At 38.9% G+C, this 19,572-nt stretch overlaps 1 protein-coding gene across 1 annotated transcript in view; it reads right to left on the reverse strand.

The window, feature by feature from the left end:
• Positions 1-19,572, reverse strand: part of LOC127571409 (RING1 and YY1-binding protein-like) — a 95,991-nt gene that overhangs the window by 16,632 nt on the left and 59,787 nt on the right. The window lies entirely within an intron of this gene.

The following is a 19,572-nucleotide window of genomic DNA, read 5'->3' on the forward strand; positions in this document are numbered from 1 at the left end:
TTAACAACACTGAAGCAAAGCACCCAAGATCCCAAACACTGCTATATTTTAGAATGCCATACAATTATCCAAATAGGTTGAGACAAAAATGCCTTGCTTGTCCAAGAGATAGCCTACAAGCATATGCAACTTCTTCATAGTACAAAAAAAATTGAAATAATGGTCTGACGCATACTAACCCATATTTGTGCATTTGTATTCGTGGGGAAAAAAGACCCAGAATGCTCCACAAAGGAAAACAGATGCTGAACCAAGATAGATGAGGTTCAACAGTCAATAGCTTAAGGACAAAAAGAATAAGGAGTTATGGTTGGAATTCCAAAGTATGGGACGCAATTATTTGAAGAGACTACCATCAATAAAAGGATGAGGTAAATACACATGTCTGGAATCAAAGGAAGGAGCTTGTGTGTGTGTGTGTGTGTGTGTGTGGGCAGGGTAGTTGAGCAAATGAAAGATCACAGGTATCAGAAACAGCTCAGGCAAAGTAGTTAGAGATAAACTATATGCAGGAAGTGGCAGATGGAAGGCAAGCCAAGTGCAATAATCAAGGTTGATGTGACAAAAGTAATCCATTGCAAGGAATGCAAGCTGCAGATACATTAGTATTTGCCTTTATTCACCACCTCTTAAATTTGTGTTTGAAAAGCAAAAATTGATTCTGGAATTTTGAAATTAAAAACAAGTGCTAGGGATACTCAGGCCAGGCATCAGCTGTAGAGAGAGAAAGAGAGACAACACTTCTATGACCCTTCATCAAATTGGAATAGTGAGAAAACAAGCATTTACTTTTCAGAGCAGGAGGAATGGAGAGAACAGAGGTAATTGTCACCAGCCTGACTTGTTGAGTTATAGCCAGCATTTTCTGTTTTTATTCCTGATATTTTACTCCTATGTAACCAATTTTAATTTTAGTCACTTGTGTACAAGTCATCCTTCCAAAAGGATCTGGTTAAAATTTCAAAGTACATGGATAGAACATTGATAAAACTTTTAAAACATTCTCAAATTTTTTGTAAAGCTAAGAGGTGGACCTGTGAGATACTTGTACAGAGTTAATTAACACACTGAACAACTAATGGTACAAATACAGACTGGCAAAAACACCAGAGAAAACAAGCAAATGCATGCTATTTTGACAGTGGTAATAACAGAAGGCATAAAAGAATTGCCCTCAAACACATTTAAAAGAAAGAGCGTGAAGTACAAACATTGGTTCACCACAAACTTACGGCTTTAAATCATTCTAGCTTCCTGAAAAATGAATTTTATTTGCATGGGTCATAGTAGCACTTTAAAATATAACATTACTTATAAGTAGTGCACTACAGCTGTCAGTACTAAAACAACTTCTTGATGCATTTTAATGAAACAGACGTATAAAATTTCAACCTTTTCAAGAATAATGTGGAGGACAGTAACTAATTTCCTAAATACGTGGACTAATACAAGTTAATACAAAATAGTAACATATTTTGATTGATAGAATGAGCAGCAATATGATTTTTTTTTAAAGTTGCAACAATACAACATATTAAGAAAGCTGTTAATAAAACAAGGTTTACATTGGCTTTATTAATAGAGACCAGGAATGCCAAAGCAAGTTAGGCTAAACTTTTTCCAAAATAGTGGTAGGTCTTAGCTAAAGTACTATACTCAAATCTGAGCACTGAATGGTACTATTCACGGTGAACTTCAGTCACAAGCATAATGAAGTTGGGGATGTTGCTGTCAAGTCAGTTAAAAAAAACACGAAAGATTTGATGTGGTAAATAAACAGAACGGTTTCCAAAAACACAAATGTTAATAGCAGTAGGCCACTAACTAGTAGATATAACAAAACATTTAAAGAAATGGTGAGCTGTGATCCAGAATGGAATATCTTAAAGAATGCCGATAGTAGATTTAACAGAAACATTCAGAAGAGAATTGAATAAAAATAAAAAAGTTCAGAAGCCTATAAAAACAAAGAGGGGCTAATTAGATCGCTATTTAGTAGCAAGAACTTAACCTGTGCCGCTGTACCCACTGCTTGATTCCAGAAGAGATCATCTTGCTCTTGCATTAATGGATGCATTTATTGTGCACTTCTGCAGTAAATCCATGCCTTCAGATGCTGAGTAAAACTGTCCATCAAAAAGACTAGGGACTCATGGCCGTGTCCCTGACTTATGTCTTGAAAACTGTTACAGCTGTCAAATGAAATGCCTTGCAGAGATCCTCAGGATGACAATCACATAACATTTTGAATTGAAAGCAGCACTCTGACCCTTTAATCTGTTCCAAACATTTTATTCAATTTGTGTGTGCACAGAATAACCCCCTGACAAATCATTTAAAACAGTTTTGAACAAAGCAGCAGCAAGATTGCACTCAATTATTAGCATATTTAATCACCTTTTGTCCCACAGGAACAAGGCCTGACAGCAAGAAATGAATACATAAACCATTGTACATGGTGTACTAAATTTCATTGCATCTTTCCCAGTCTTTCTTTCCTTCTTCAGGCATTGAATCTCAAAATCAGCATTATGTATGTAATCATCATTCTATCCCCATTAACAAAACATGCAGTTACATACTCAACATTTGTTCTTGCCTCCTATAGTTCCCTCATTTCAGAAAACTGTTTGGCTGTGATACAAATCAGCAAACTGGTGCAAATTAACCTGCGCTTATACCTGAATAGTCATTTAGGTAATATAATATTTAGTGTTTTTTTCAACATTTGATACCAAATTCACAAGAGGGAGGTAACAAATGTCAACATTTTGTTAATCATCTGCTCCCTTGTACTCAGTACATGCTTAAATGTTCACAGCCTAATCATCCCAGTATTTGGATTATATTGATCGGCAGCTTTCAAAAGTGTCTGGAATCGTAGCTTTAATGTCATTGATGTCATCTTAAGATTTTTTTTAAAGAAACACAAAATTAGCTTTGTCAGTCATTTTAATCTAAGTATGTATTGTTTTATACCTTTGCAGCTGTACTAGACATGACATGGAAAGTAAAAGAAAATAACACAGATTACACACCACCTGACATGTGCTGATAAAGCCAAAGACATTCATGTCATCAAATCATAGATGCTCTGAAACAAGGACAGTCATATGCCAAGCCTGCGTCATCAACAGTCATTTTACAACTTCAGCCAGTTCTGTTCCATTTGATATGTTTAAAAAAAACACTTGTCATTATGAAAATGACAGTCACACAAAATATTGGATGCAAACAAAAAGGAAATTTTTCGAAACGTTTTTGATTACAGACCACAAATCTGACCATCTTAACCGTCCCTAAACTTAGTAATGATTTGATAAACTTTCCAACAAAATGTTCAATAGTACAAGCTCAAGGCTCTAAGATTTTATATTCACATACTGCACAAATTGTGTAAAGCCTACTTGAGATCGTCAAAATTATAAAAGTTTGTGATATGTTACAATATCACACTCACAAAGTTCACCATACAGATGACACCACCCCCCCCCCCCCCCCACCAAGTAATGCCAGGGGCTGGGGGTGGTCACTCCCAGAAAACAATCCATCTTGTGATTTTTCAGTCACACAAAGCCCTGTCGTCTACACGTGTCAAGAAAGCTAAGAAAAATAGTATTTACTTTTCCCCAGCCCAATAAATTCTGTAAGAGCAAATTTTATTCTGTTATCTCATATTTTTGGGAAGTGATTTGCGAAATCTGCAAGGGTGAATTTCCGTAACCCAAATGGCTATAATACAGGGGTCCCTTCTGCACGTATCTGTAATACAAATTATATACACTGCACACAAACTCAAAATTCCTGTCATGAACTACTTCTATGTGTGATCAAGTCATTGAATGCTGCTGCTTCCCCTGTTACAGTCAAGATTTCATATAACAAAGCAAATCAAGCAATAGAATGATCTGAAAGAATATAAAACTCTTAAATCATTTACAATATTACAAGATCAAGCTCAAAAATAAAAAAATACTTCATCTGACCAAATGTGCCATGATAGTAGCAGTTGTAGCAGTCTCCACTAGTGGGCTTTGTTTCCAGGCATAGGACTTGACAACTGAATTGATAGATTTCAAAACGCCTATATTGTTACAGCATTCATTTCAGATGCCCATTAAAATGAGTGCACAATCAACAGTCATTGACTTTTCCAACCAGAGGTTCACAGTTCATATTCAAATCATCTAGATGTCAATGCTGCAACTGCATTGAAACAAACATAACTGGAGATGCATCTGGAACCAGAAGGCAAATCTTCAGCACACCCGCTGGGAGCTATCTGCAACCATAACTAAAACTATATCCAGTCCTGCTTCCAAGTATTGTTCACTAGTTAAAGGAGGACTGTGGGTATTAATCAGAAGATTTCATGAGGGCTGGAGTAAATTTGACAGCTCTCAAGACTGATATCCAGCCAGTATTCACAGACCATAAAAAGTAGGATCAGGAGTAGTCTATTTGTTCCCTCAAGACAGGCCTGCCATTTAAAATGTCATTCCTGATCTCTCCCTGCACATATTTTCTTACCATACTCCTGTATTACTGAATTCCTCCAATATCGCCTTAATGACTACCGATCAGTGGTTCTGACATCCACCATCATGAAGTGCTTCGACAGACTGGTCATGGCACGCATCAACTCCAGCCTCCCAGACAACCTCAACTCACCGCAATTCGCCTACTGCTGAAACAGGTCTACAGTGGACACCATCTCCCTGGCCCTACACTCATCTTCGGGGCATTTGGATAGTAAAGACACCTACGTTAGACTATTGACTACAGCTCTGCCTTCAATACTATAATTCCAAGCAAGCTCATCACCAAACTCAGAGACCTGGGACTCAACACTTCCCTCTGCAACTGGATCCTTGACTTTCTGACCAACAGACCGCAATCAGTGAGGATAGGCAGCAACACATCCAGCACAATTATTCTCAACACTGGTGCCCCACAAGGCTGTGTTCTCAGCCTCCTACTCTACTCCCTATATACTCGTGACTCCATGGCCAGATTCTGCTCCAACTCCATCTGCAAGTTTGCAGATGATACCACCGTAGTGGGCCGTATCTCAAATAACGATGAGTCACAGTACAGGAAGGAGATAGAGAGCTTAGTGACATGGTGTCATGACAACAACTTTCCCTGAATGTCAGCAAAACAAAAGAGCTGGTCATTGACTTCAGGAAAGGGGGCAGTATACATGCACCCGTCTAGATCAATGGTGCTGAGGTCAAGAGGGTTGAGAGCTTCAAGTTCCTAGGAGTGAACATCACCAACAGCCTGTCCTGCTCCAACCACGTGGATGCCACAGCCAATAAAACTCACCAGCGCCTCTACTTCCTCAGGAGGCTAAAGAAATTTGGCATATCCCCTTTGACACTCACCAATTTTTAATCGATGCACCATAGAAAGCATCCTATCTGGATGCATCACGGCTTGATATGGCAACTGTTCTGCCTGCGATCGCAAGAAACTGCAGAGAGTTGTGGACACAGCCCAGCACATCATGGAAATCAGCCTCCCCTCTGTGGAGTCTATCCCTACCTCTCACTGCTTTGGTGAAGCAGCCAGCATAATCAAAGATCCCACCCACCCGGGTCATTCTCTCTTCTCTCCTCTCCCATCATGCAGAAGATACAGGAGCCTGAGGGGATATACCACCAAACTCAAGGACAGCTTCAATCCCATGGTGATAAGACTATTGAACAGTTCCCTAGTACGATGAGATGGACTCTTGACCTCACAGTCTGTCTTGTTATGATCTTGCACCTTATTGTCAAGCTGCAATGCACTTCCCTGTAGCTGTGACACTTTACTCTGTATTCTGTTATTGTTTTTACCCTGTACTACCTCAATGCTTTGTGTAATGAATTGATCTGTACGAACTGTATGAGAGACAAGTCTTTCACTGTACCTTGGTACAAGTAACAATAATAAACCAATACTGAAAAATCCCAGTTTTGATTAAAAGTAATGACCAAGCCTCCACAGCCCTTTGGGATAGAGAATTCCAAAGACTCATCACCTTCAGTGAAGGAATGTCTCCTTATTTCAGTCCTAAATTGACTCTTCAATGACAGAAAACATCTTCCACATGCTTTTCCATCAAGTCCTCTAAGAAGTTTGCACATTTCAGTTAGGTCACTTCTCATTTTGAGACTAAATAGACAAGACCTGTGTTCTTCAATCCTCCTTGTATTACAGATCTGCTATCCCTGGAGCCAGTCTGGGAAAATCTTGACTGCATTACCTCTGTTCTGCATATCCTCTTCTTGCTAAGGAGACCAAAATTTTACACCATATTCCAAATGTAGGCTAAACAAGCCTCCATGTAATTGTAGAAAAACACCTTTACCAGTATTGAAATCCTCTCTGGGGCCAAAATACCATTTGCCTCTAACTGCCTGCAGCACCAGTATTTTACCTTTCAGTGACTTGTCTGCAATCCCTCTGAATGGCAATGCTTCCCAATTTCTCATAATTTAAAAAGATACACAGTATTTCTTTTTTCTACAAAGGTGAATGTCACATTTTTCACTGCACCCCACTTCCCATGTTGTTGCCTTTTCACTCAACTTGTCCACAATCTCTTTGTATCCTCATGACTCCCCCCATTCCCACTTAGTTTTCTGTCTTCAGCAACTTGGAAATGCATCCCTCTGCCCCCTCCCCCAATGGATCTGCTCTGCCCAAAGGATTGGACATAACGAGATTGTAGGGGGAGAGGGCTGACATAACCATACCTTCCAGAAACTATCACACTGTTGCTTGCCTAGTCTGTGGGACAGCTCTCCCAATTTAGATATCTATCCCTAGATGTTAGTGAGGAGGACTTGGCAAAGTTTATCTGGCCAGAATTGACCAATTTCAACACCTCAATCAACACCAAGTGACTTGACTAGTTTTACCTTTTTTTTCTTAAACTTTGCTGAAGTTTAGAGCCAACCACGTTGCTGCGGTTGTGGAGACACATACAAGCTAGTCGAAGCAGAGACAGCACATTTCCTCCAAGGACATTGGAGAACCAAGTCTTTATAGTAATCCAGCAGTTTGTGTTAGCTTTAAAAAAAAAATCCAGTTAAGTGAATTTAAATTCCATATCTGCCAATGGTGGGCTTTGAACTCACTTGTGCTTGCTCCCACTGTGCTGCACATTTTGATACCCCAGGCCAAAAAGTGATTAGAAGAGGCGAGATTGAGGAAGGCGAGGCAGTGAAATCACCGTCTACTACAATAAGATGCCTTAGCTTAACTGGCTACCTATTTAACCATTTCCAGCATAAGGAGAACGGAGAAGCAAGAATACCACATACATTTTCGGCAACATTAAGCTATTACATTTTTATTCCAATCACAACCAACCACTTTTAATTGTTAAAACTCAAATCCCAGCTTCCAAGTGACTCCCTATTCTTCTTACCAAAACATGGATCCTGACACTTATCTGCAGCAAGCTTTGCTTGCCAATTATTTGCCCATTCTGCAAGTTATTAATATCCTCCTGAAATCTGTTGCAGTTGCCCTCATTATCTGTTCTGCAGATACCCCGACCAACAAATATTTTGGTATAATTTATAGATTTAGAAATTGTTTTGATTCCAAATCGCTAATTTTTTTAAAATATAAATTGTTAATAACAATTTCAACACTGATCCCTGTGGAACACCATAGTCTTCATTCTTCCACTGTTCAGAGCTATCCTTTACCTCCTCTCACAACCGGCCAGACTTGGCACAGGATCCAAGATCTCATTAATTATGTAGGCTAAGAGGCAAAGATTTGCAGGGCAAAGGAGGCAAGTTACTTTTAAAAGTATTTTGCTTAAACTACTTTGTGCGTGCACTTCGGATAGTAAAAAAAATTAAGCTTCAGTTTTAAGCTTTTAACTACTTAATGTGAAACATAGGGACTGGGCCAGCAATATTTTTTTGTATTTTGCAATTTTGCACATGCTTTAAACTTCAATTTTACATTCCTTGGTCTAAAATTTTGTGCAGTACTTGGTGCAATAGTTAAATTTCTCCATTGTGCATGGCAGCAATGGTTAACTTTAAATGTGTTAATAACAAAATATCACAAAATATTAATAGCATAATATCATGTGCAACATCCTCTTGTCAGCTCAGTACCTTGGAACTTCTTGTTATCAGCAGTTCAAACATACAACTCTTTCTTGGGTTACTCCAAGATTACGGAACTTTATTTTGGAACAGCAAATTAAAATTTTAACTACTAAAATGCAATGATTCAACAGCTCCAATATTATTTTTCACTAACCACATTAGAAACTAGGATGAGCTTTTTTTTATGTATACAACTTATTCATTTACACAAGATCATTCTTGTTGAAATGCACATCTTAGCCATGAATATATTACAGGGCTTATGATCTGGCAATATTGGGAGCCAAATGATTAAGGAACAAATTAAATTTCATAGAAGTTGTATAAATATTAATCGATTCAGTAAACAAACACTGTGGTAATATTCAATAAACATTGATAAAAAACAAAACTATAATCATCAGCAGCCAAACTTCTACCCTCAGGAATCGTAGTTCTGATATTCTGAAGCTCAGAGCATCATGCGTGTTCAAATTTCCTCTTTGATCTCACACATTGTGGTGGGAGGAATCTGGTGGGGATCCTGAAGTTAACGTTGAGGGATGTTCAGGAAGGGGAGTCAGTAAATACATGGACTTCACTGAGGCTTTTGAAAAGGACCAACGTGGAAGAATGGTCCAAAAGGCAAGAACCCATGGGGTCCAGCGCAATTGGATCTGAAGCTGCTTTAGTCAAAGGAGTCTGGGGCTGATGGTTGAGGACTGTTTATGCAATTGGAAACTTGTGACCAGTGATGTACTGCAGGGATTGATGCTGGGACTCCTGATGTTTGATGTACACATTAGTAATCTGGATGTGCATTTAGAAGGTAGTATGTTAGTTCACAAATGACATGAAGATTGATGGTTTTGACAGTGAGGATTGTCCTTGGCTACAGAATGATATTGATCAATTGCTAAAGTGGGCAGAGAAATGGCAGGTGGGATTTAGTCCTGAAAAATGTGAGGTGTTACATTTTGGGAGGACTAAAAAGACTACAAATACACACAATGAATGGCAGGACCCCAGGAAGTACCAAGGAAGAGATACCTTGGTGCACATATCCTAGGATCCCTGAAGGCAGCAGCAAAAAGAGATAAGATGCTTAAGTCATATTGGATACTTTCCTTCATTAGCTGGTGTAGAGAAGGCAAGAGGAGAGAGGTAATGTTACAACTATAGAAAATGTTAATTTGACCACAGTCAGGGTACTCTGTGTAGTTCTCAACACCACACACTAGAGAGGGTTCAAAGGAGATTCACCAGGTTTTTGCCTGGGATAGAGTGTTTCAACCATGAGACTGGGTTTGTTTTCTTTGGAAAAGGCTATGGGGGAAGGGGGATCTGATTGTGGTAAATAGAAAAAGAGGGGCATAGATAAGGTAGTTAGTGAGAAACTTTTCTCCTTAGCTGAATCATCTTTAATCAACAGGCATAGGTTTGTTATGGGATAGTGGATGCAGTGGGGATTTCAGAAAATATTTTTTTCATCCTGAGGTTGAAATCCATAATGCACTACCTGAAGGGACATTGGAGACAGAAACTCTCACAGATTTAAGTATTCAAATGAGTACTGGAGATTCTATGGCATAGAAGGCCAAGGGCTGAATGATGGAATATGGGATTAGTATAGATACACCGAGTCAGTAAAGACTTGGTGGAATTTTTCAGTGGCGTTTCCAAGCTGCCTGATTCAATGCAAAGATTAAAAGGAACATACCTACAGGGGAATATATGTAGAGTCTCTGATAGTGGCCCAGATAGGGTGAAGGCTCTTAAGTAACACTGAAGCAGGCCATACATACCCTTTGATTAAGATCTGCTCTCTTTCTTGTGGGGCTCATACATGGAAGTACAATTAAGTAATTGACAAGCATTGCATTTCACACTACTGGACTTTTTAAAGAGTTCCCTCAGAATTGAGGATGACCCTGCTCCATTCTGATTCTGTGGGTTCTGATGTGACAGATGAGGCCAATGTGAGAACTGGAGACTCTTTAACCAATGTGGCAGGGACTCCAGGTTCTTGGTATCATCCCAAATGCATGTTCATCACTTTGAGTGGTCAAGGTCCAAGATTCCCAGGAGTCAATAGGGATCATCCATTTTTCAAAGAGGCTTTAAGTCTATCTTGAATCTTTTTATCTGTCCACCTGGAAACCTCTGCTTTGAATGGCGTCTATTTTGGGAGCTGGATGTCAGGTGTGCAAACAATGTGGCTTGCTCAGAGCCCAGTGTAACTAAGGCCTCAACGCTGGGGATGTTGGCTTGCAAAAGGACACCAACACTGGTTCACTTCCAGTGAATATGGAATATTTTACAGAGATAGCATTGGTGATCTTACCAGTACCTTGTACATGGTGTGTTGCTGCTGTGCATCCTCAAGTACAACAACCTCAACTAGTAATCTTCTGCCTTCACCTGAAAATAGCCCATAATGCCCAAACATTTGGACAGCTCTAGTCTGTATGACTGATCCAAGTAAATCTTTCACAGTATCATTTCAGATCTACGCCAGGAACAATTTTGTGATTATGGGTATTACTGATGGAAAACAACACTTCCCCTTTCAGCTTTGGTTTCATCTGCTAAAGGGGAGCCCTTGCAACTATTGATACGATTATCTAACATCAGGATACCTACCCAAACAATCCTGGGGAAAAGCAAACATTTTTTCAGTACAACAACCCTCATCTTAAGCAAGCAGCTCATTCATGACTTGGTCTCCATATTTATGAAATTTCATCAAATATGCTCTGCTCCTATCTTATGTGGAACACACCCAAGCATGTGATGATGACAGGATGAAAGCTCGACTTGCAACCAAATAGCATAATGTTCAGATATTCCAATGAAAATGACCACTTGGCACCAACTCCATTTTGCTGAAAGGAAGTAAATCCTTGCAGAAAAATTAGGCTGTGCATTTATGCAAAATGCATGGGACTTGCAGTCGAGAAACTATTTTGTCCAACCATTTCAAAACCTGACATTTATCTAGTCAATGAAAAAGATATTTGGATCATTTCTTTTCATACAAGTTTTCCTTCAGCCATGTACCCAACCTAAACTTTTTCCACCTCAATTAGCACCATGGATTGAAAGTGCTCAACTCAACTCCCTCATCACTGTGATTTAAATCTTTTAGATTTAACTTTGCACCATGGCCCCTCATTCTTGCCCTGACAACTGAAAACAGTAAGTATCTACCTTGCCCCAATCTTTTTATGCATTTCTCAATATCTGTATTCATTTTTTGTACTTTTCCCCCAAACAGTATTCAATTTTTCAAGTCTTGTGTTCCTCATATTAGGCAGTGTCTTGCTAATCTTACTGAACTCAGTAAATGATTCCTAAAGCACTCAATGTTAATCACTGAGACTATTTTAGAATTCAAAATGAAAACACCATTAATTCTCTTTCTGGTTTTTCCTCATACATTTTACTGGAAAAATATTAATAGACATCATTAAAAAAACATCATCCTGTGTGCTTCTGCCCACTCAAATTTACTTACCCTCACATTAAATAATACTGATCAGCTTTTTTATTATTGCTAAAACAGTTCTCAAGCAACTTGGAACTGAGTCTCAAAAAATTAACTCTCGTGCTCTGGTGATGGAATTCTAAATCATCATGGAAAACAAAAAGAAAATGCAGAATTAAGGAAACATTACCAGGAAATCGAAGTAAAAATGGGTAAGGATTATGGAACAACTCACTGTACCTTGAGCAGCATTGATAAATATTTTTATGATGACCCAGCGCGAACATGGGACTTCAGTTTAACATCTCACCTTGATTTTTATTGCTCTATTATTGGACAGCTTTATTTCAGGTGCTTCAGCTCTGATCTCTGGAAATCCTCACAAAAAAATCTTGGTATCGAATGCTGCTCCTCTATTATGTTGTTGCTTTTCTTTGACCATCTTTAGTCATCAGCTAATTATTTATAACACACTGATAATTTTTTGTTTGATAATATTCATCAGCATCTTGGGACATTTTTCAGATGCTCTATAAATGCAAATAATTGAAGGACAACTCTGCCAACAGTACAGCACTCCACCAATGCTGCTGTAAAATGAGAACATTTCAAAGCAAGGGTTTTGATCTCAAATAGGGATTAGGTGTGCAGCCTATGTGCAAGATCACAATTCAGATGCAAGAATGAAGTGCTGGGAAATACTCAGAATAATTTAGCACTGGAGGTAGCCCAAAAGGAGTTTCAACAGACTGATTCTCAAAATGATTGGATTATTCTATCAAAAGAGGCTAAACAGGTTGGGTCTATTTTCATTGAAGGGGTGATTTTATGGATGCATACATTATCCATATACGAGACATATGAAGCATGAAAGGCTGGATGGCAACTTGTTCTCATTAATGGGAGAGTTTAGAACAAGGGGACAGTTTCAAGATAAGGGGCAGGTGATGTATGTGGAAATTTCGTTTTAGAGAGTAGCGATTTCTGGAATTATTATACCGAGTGTTGTGGAGGCTATGTCATTGGTATTTAAAGTGAAGGTAGATAAATTTAACTATCAGGGGACTGACAGCGATCGAGACCTGGTGCAAAGGAGTTGTTCAGGGCTGGTGTACATCAGCCATTATCACATTGAATGGCAGGGCAGGCTTGAGCAATTGGGTAGCCAACTCCTGCTACTTTTTCTTGTGTTCTTCTCCACAAATCCAGCCCAAACAGCTGAGTATTTCCAGCACCTGCAGTTTTCAATTTTTAATGATACTGATCATCATCTTGTTCAGAATTAAACTCATTCAAGAGCCTTGAGGATCCCAGTTTAATATCCAAGATTGAAATGATAACCAAACATTGAAATGATAACCAAACCGTCCCCAATTGAAGGAAAAGGTGAATCATGCATGACAGAGTATAAAACAGGAAGGCGACCATCTATCCAACTTAAAGATACTTCTGGTGATATTATTTGGAAGGTAGGCCAAGATTCTTTTAAATATTCATGCTTTGCTATTATTCGCAATTGAAAGATGCCATTGAGCGAAAAGTCAGACCGGATAAAGTTATCCAAAGATTCCAGAACTTTTAGGCTGAAGTCCAGCAGTATTAAGCAGAACTCTTCTGGATATATTGGTAGCAACCTGCTCTCACTGTACACTAAATTTAAGGCTTTTCAAATACATCACATGTAACACCAAAAAACTCCCAAGAATTGCCCAGTTTTATTGAACATACATGGAACATTACAGCACAGTACAGGCCCTTCAGCCCATGATGTTCTGCCAACATTTTATCCTGCTCTAAGATCTATCTAACCCTTCCTTCCCACATAGCCCTCCATTTTTCTATCATTCATGTGCCTAAGAGTCTTTTAAATGTCCCTAATGTATCTGCCTCCACCACCTCTGCCAGCAGTGCATTCCACGCACCCACCACTGTATTAAAAAAACTTACCTCTGACATCCCCCCGATACCTTCCTCCAATCACCCGAAAATTATGCCCCCTCGTGGGAGCCTTTTTTGCCCTAGGAAGAAGTCTCTGACTGTCCACTTGATCCACGCCTCTTATCATCTTGTACACTTCTATCAAGTCATCTCTCATCCTCCTTCGCTCCAAAAAGAAATGCAGCAGCTCTCTCAACCTATCCTCATAAGATATGCTCTCCAATCCAGACAGCATCCTGGTAAATCTTCTCTGCCCCCTCTATAGCTTTCACATCCTTCCTATAATGAGGCAACCCAGAACTGAACAATACTCCAAGTATGGACTAACCAGAGTTTTTTTTTTAAAGAGCTGCAACATTACTTTGCGGCTCTTGAACTCAATATCCCGACTAATGAAGGCCAACACACCATATGCCTTCTTTAATAACCCTAATAACCTGTGCGGCAACCTTGAGGGATCTATGGATGTGGACCCCCAGATCCCTCTGTTCCTCCACACTGTTAAGAGTACTACTATTAAACTTGTATTCTGCCTTCAAATTCGATCTTCCAGAGCATATCACTTCACACTTTTCCCGGCTGAACTTCATCTGCTACTTCTCAGCCCAGCTCTGCATCCTTATCAATGTCCTGTTTTAACCTACACTATCCACAACACCACCAACCTTCGTGTCAATTATAATTAATAATGGAAGCAAATGCACCATTTTAAAGTACATTCCCACAACATTCTTCTAGTCATTATTTCAATGGAAATCATGATCCATTAAATTTTCATAAACTCTCATAGTAAAGTTGAAAAAACTTTAGAATGATACCTTCAGCTCAAGTCAACTACCTAATATAATGGCACAGAACTTAGCATTTTATATGAAATAGCACTGTAACATGTCACGAAAAAATAATAAGTGTCCTTAATAAATGCTTTCCCTGGAGCCCTTCATTTGGATAGACACTTTCGCAAAACAAAACAGAAGATTACAAGTTTTATTAAAACCACATACAATCAACAGAACTCTTCCAGCATTCTGGAATCATAACATCTTTTCAGAAGTCTAACATCTGCAAAATTAACATTTTTAAATTGATGTTTCCCTTCATGCCCCAAGTACTTAATTGATACAATAAAGATACCAAAACATGCTCCAAAACATCTTGCAAAACTATTATTCGGAAAAAAATTAACAAATAAAAATTTAATCTTAAGGTCACTACTTCAATGTTTTTTGTCTAATGCCTTCAAGTTCACAACAAATGCAAATAAGAGTTTAAGAGGATATCCTCACTTTCACATTTGGGCAACACTGTTTCAACTGTTCCAACATGTGTAAGTGCAATATAACTAAGGATTCTTCCACAGATATTGGACAGGAACAATACACTGGTATTTGGCAAAATTCAAGGCACATCACTTTTGTAAGGTTGAGTTACTTCTGACACCTGCTCATGCCATTCCTTATTCCATTGTAGACCCAGCACAGCAAAATGGCCCACATAAGAAATGTGGTCTCAGCAGAGACCGAATGATGCATTCACAAAATCCTGCAGCAATGGCTGTCAGTTGCTGTCACTGAACATTTGTCAATGTTATCCTCCTTACTTGAGGAATCCTCCTTAAGGAAGGATATACTGGCTTTGGAGGCAGTGCAGAGGAGGTTCACCAGGTTGATTCCAGAGATGAGGGGGTTAGCCTATGAGGAGAGATTGAGTCACCTTGGACTGTTCTCGCTGGAATTCAGAAGAATGAGAGAGGCTCATGGAGAAACAAAATTATGAAAGGGATAGGTAAGACAGAGGCAGGAAGGTTGTTTCCACTGATAGGTGAGACTAGAACTAGGGGGCACAGCCTCAAGATTCAGGGGAATAGATTTAGGACGGAGATGAGGAGGAACTGCTTTTCACAGAGAGCAGTGAATCTGTGGAATTCCCTGCCCAGGGAAGCAGGAGAGGCTACCTCAGTAAATATATTTAACACACAGATTTTTGCACATTAGGGGAATTAGGGTTATGGGCAAAAGGCAGGTGGGTGGATCTGAGTCCACGGCCAGATCAGCCACAATCTCATTGAACGGAGGAGCAGGTTCAACGGGCCAGATGACCTACTCCTGCTCTTATTTCTTATGTTATTTACAATTACACATAGGACAAGCCTAAATTTAAAAAAAACATATTCGCACTAAAAACAAAATTAAGTCATTAACAATAAAAGTAATTAACTATTAGCTCTTCTCCCAGGAGCAAGTTCCCAAGGGCTGACAAGTCTGTGGAAGATTGGGATCAGAACAATACAATTGCCAGAGCCAGGCAGAAGATCCAATTATCTGCTTTGGCTAACGCTGAAGTTGGAAACTGAGACATCGGTGAAGATAGCTCGGCACTTTCTGCCCCAATAAATCACCATGAACAAGGCAAGCTCAATCCATGCATCATTCACATCTCCCCCGCTGCCCACCCTACCCTTTAAGCTACACAACCAGTAACAATGCTGTGCCTATTGAGATCTTAATTCCAAGCAACAGAATTCCAAGAACAGTAGGCAGAAATTATAGTCCGAGTGCAAGTCATGTGTCCAACAGATGGGTTTTGAACCTGGGGTAGTACCATAAAGCTCCAATAACCAAGCACCCTCAGGACTTGTGGTACCAGACTAGTAGATTTCTTTTGCAATCACTTTAATTTCACTTTTTTTTTTGAAAAGTTCAGAGTATTATAAATTTTTCTAGTAAACCGGATGTCTAAAGGGAGCATGGAACAGTGAGTTTCAGCTTTATGTTTCAGTTTATCAAATAAGCTTATTTGTATGTTTCAGCTTATTTGATAAACTGAAAAATACAAGTACTCCTGACGCTGACCCACACTCCAGTCTCAGCTCCGGCTGGACACCCAACCTACGCACTGAGCAGTTTTGCAGATAACTCAGAGCCAGATGCCAAAACATCAGGATTTCTAAACAACCAGATATTGGATTTACTGTACAATAAATCATGCCTGGAATATGGACAGCTCCAAGTAGGTGAAAAATATTACTATCTTCCTAGACACCTCTGAAAAGCAAAAACTATACCTCAAGATATTAGGAAACTGCGCCACGTTTGATGTCCATTCAGAGTTGAAGTTTGTACCTATGGAGCACCTTTCCAGGAGTATCTTAAGCAGCTCTGGATCTTACCATGTGGTCATAACCAGCCGCATTAGCTTATTATATAACCAACTCCGTATCTGTTGCTTTAACACATTTAACTTCCATTCTGCTGTATACTACTGGTGAAAATGTTTTTCCCGTTGTCAGGTATTGCTGAGTTGGTATCAGTTGTGCCCAGGACAAAAAGGTTGTAGTTCAGATTGTGGGATCAAAAGGAGTGTTGCACTGTTAGGAGTGTAGCCTTTCAGTTGCGAGATTATACCAAGGCCCCAATTGCTCTCCCAGGTTGGCATAGATGATCCCATACCTCCATTATGAAGTGTATAGTAACCATCCCTGATGTCCTGACCAATTTCTAGTCTTTGGTCAAAATATGATTACTTTTCCTATAATACAATAATGACTCAAATTCATGGCTATAATACTTTGCAATGTCCTGAAAAAGTTGTGAAAATTGTTGTAAATGCAGGATACCCTTTCATAATATCCTGAAACAAATAGCCAAGAATTCTGTATCTACTGTTGGAGATGCAAAGCAAATGAAAAATAAAAGTTGATGACATTTTTCTTCAAAGATCAACAGAAAACTGTGCAACAAGTGTCAGCACACAAGAGGTCCACTAGGTATTCTTCTATCCCCCGAGAACCTAATCACACATTACAGGCTGATAAATGTCAACATTTAATAACTACATTCTTGCAAACATTATCATAACAGCGCTGAGGAACATGAAGCTTCAAATCAAGTTCTTAGCCTCTGTGGACAAAATATTATTCATGCTTTCTTTTGTACCATGGGACTTTGCAAAGATAACAACTTCATCACTGAAGGACTTGATTGAACATTTAACAATGTCTACTACAAAACCCATGGCAATTCTTTGAATGTACGAACAAAACAACCAAAAATGAAAGTAGTACAGAGCTGCAGCACAGCTATGATGGTTTTCTAACTAAAAGGATTTCCCTTACTTAGATACATTTTTGAAAGACTATCAATATGAAAACATACAGCAGCATATCTAGGTGGTTCTATTAGAATGCCCACAATTTTCCCCAATCTCCTGGTAAGTCAATACCCACTATAATATATAGGATTTACAACATCTCAGTTGACATAATGGCACTGTTTGAAATAAGCTCATTCAAAAGACCAAAGGCCAGGCTCACTGGGTCTCACTGACCTCAAAACATTTGAGCAGTCTAAATAGGATCCAAATAGGACATGGACAGTGTGGTCACCCAATACACAAGTGCCAAATCAAACCCTTACCCACAAATGCAGAAACCTGGATCAAACAATCTGGAGATCTGGATTATGTATCTACAGATCCTTGAAGGGAGCAGGACTTTGCTTTGAATGACTTAGGGCTGGGAATACAAAAACAGGGAGTTCCTTTTAGAACTGTATAAAACACTGGTTAGGCCATAACTAGAGAGCGGCATACAGTTCTAACCACCATGTTGCAGGAAGAATGTAACTGTACTTAAGTGAGGGAGATTTACAAGGATTTTTACAGGCCTGGAGAATTACAGTTACGGAGGAGAGATGGTCTAGATTGGGGTTGTTCTCTTAGGAACAGAAGAGGCCAACAGCAGATTAAACCGAGGTAAAAAAAAAAGGCCTAGATAGAATGAAGAAAGATGTATTTTTCTTGGCAGAGATTGATAATCAGGGAACATACATTTGAATTAAATGGTAGAAGGATTAGAGAATAGTTGAAGGAAAAATATTTTCACTCAGAGTTGTGGGGTTCTAGAACTCATTACTTGAAACAGCTGTAAGGCAAAAATCTTCACCACATTTAAAAAGTTAACTGGATGAGCAACAAAAGAGCCATAACTTACATTTAACTTTGTAACTAACTGATTTATATAGCATTTTTTTTAAAAGGCCTAGACATGAACCCAATGGGCTGCTTCAGATATCTAACTCTGATTAAGAGCATGTACCTTCCCAAATTATTAAGATATTTCATAAAGGCCCATTACTTCAGTCGAGACTATTCCCAACAAAGAACAAGATGGAAAGCTTATATCACAATACCAGGAATAAGGTAATAGAACAAGGTGTGCAGGGAGATATACAAGTGCATTGCCAGACCTCAAGAATTATGGCTAAAAGGAGAGGCTGTCCAAGCTGGTTATTTTAATTTTAAGATTTCCATTATAAAAGGTGTTGTTGGTTTCTGAACAATTATAAATTGAAAATGCAAAATAATTGTTCAGTCTTTCATGAAACATGTGAGAATGCGCACATTCTTCATCACATGATGCACCACAATTATTTTTACATAAATAAATTCACATTTTAAACCTTGCACATTTTGCTTCTTCTCCTTCCCAAATGAATCCAAATGGTATAAACAATAAGGCATGAATGAAACATTCAAACTATCAACCATAACAAGAGGTAATCCTTGTGGTGAATAAGACAGAGGTCTCAACACAACAAGGAACAGCTTCACAAATTGGCTTAGCATTGTTATCACAACTGATATTTAAATAAGTCAATTCCTATTTGGGAATACAATTGGAAAAGGTTTTTTTTTGAAATTACATTGGGTAGATATGCTCTTTATACAGGAAGTCCCTGGGTTACGAATGCCTGACTTATGAACCGACCTCCGTAAAGCCTATGATTTAAAAAGAGTTACACACAATGGTTCGTATTAATGAACAGGCGGACTACTTTGCGTGACGCTCAAAACACTGCACATTTTAAGCAGTTCGTCAGCCCGAGGGAGAACAACGCCATGCCGTTGGAACGAGAGTAAGTGTTAACCTTTAATCGTTTTCTTTTCTATCTGAACTGTAACTGTTCCGACTTATAAACAAATTCGACTTACGAACAGACTCAAAAACGGAACTCGTTTGTAATCCGGGGACTTCCTGTACTG

Source organism: Pristis pectinata, chromosome 6, assembly GCF_009764475.1.
Source record: "Pristis pectinata isolate sPriPec2 chromosome 6, sPriPec2.1.pri, whole genome shotgun sequence".
Classification (NCBI taxonomy): domain Eukaryota; kingdom Metazoa; phylum Chordata; class Chondrichthyes; order Rhinopristiformes; family Pristidae; genus Pristis; species Pristis pectinata.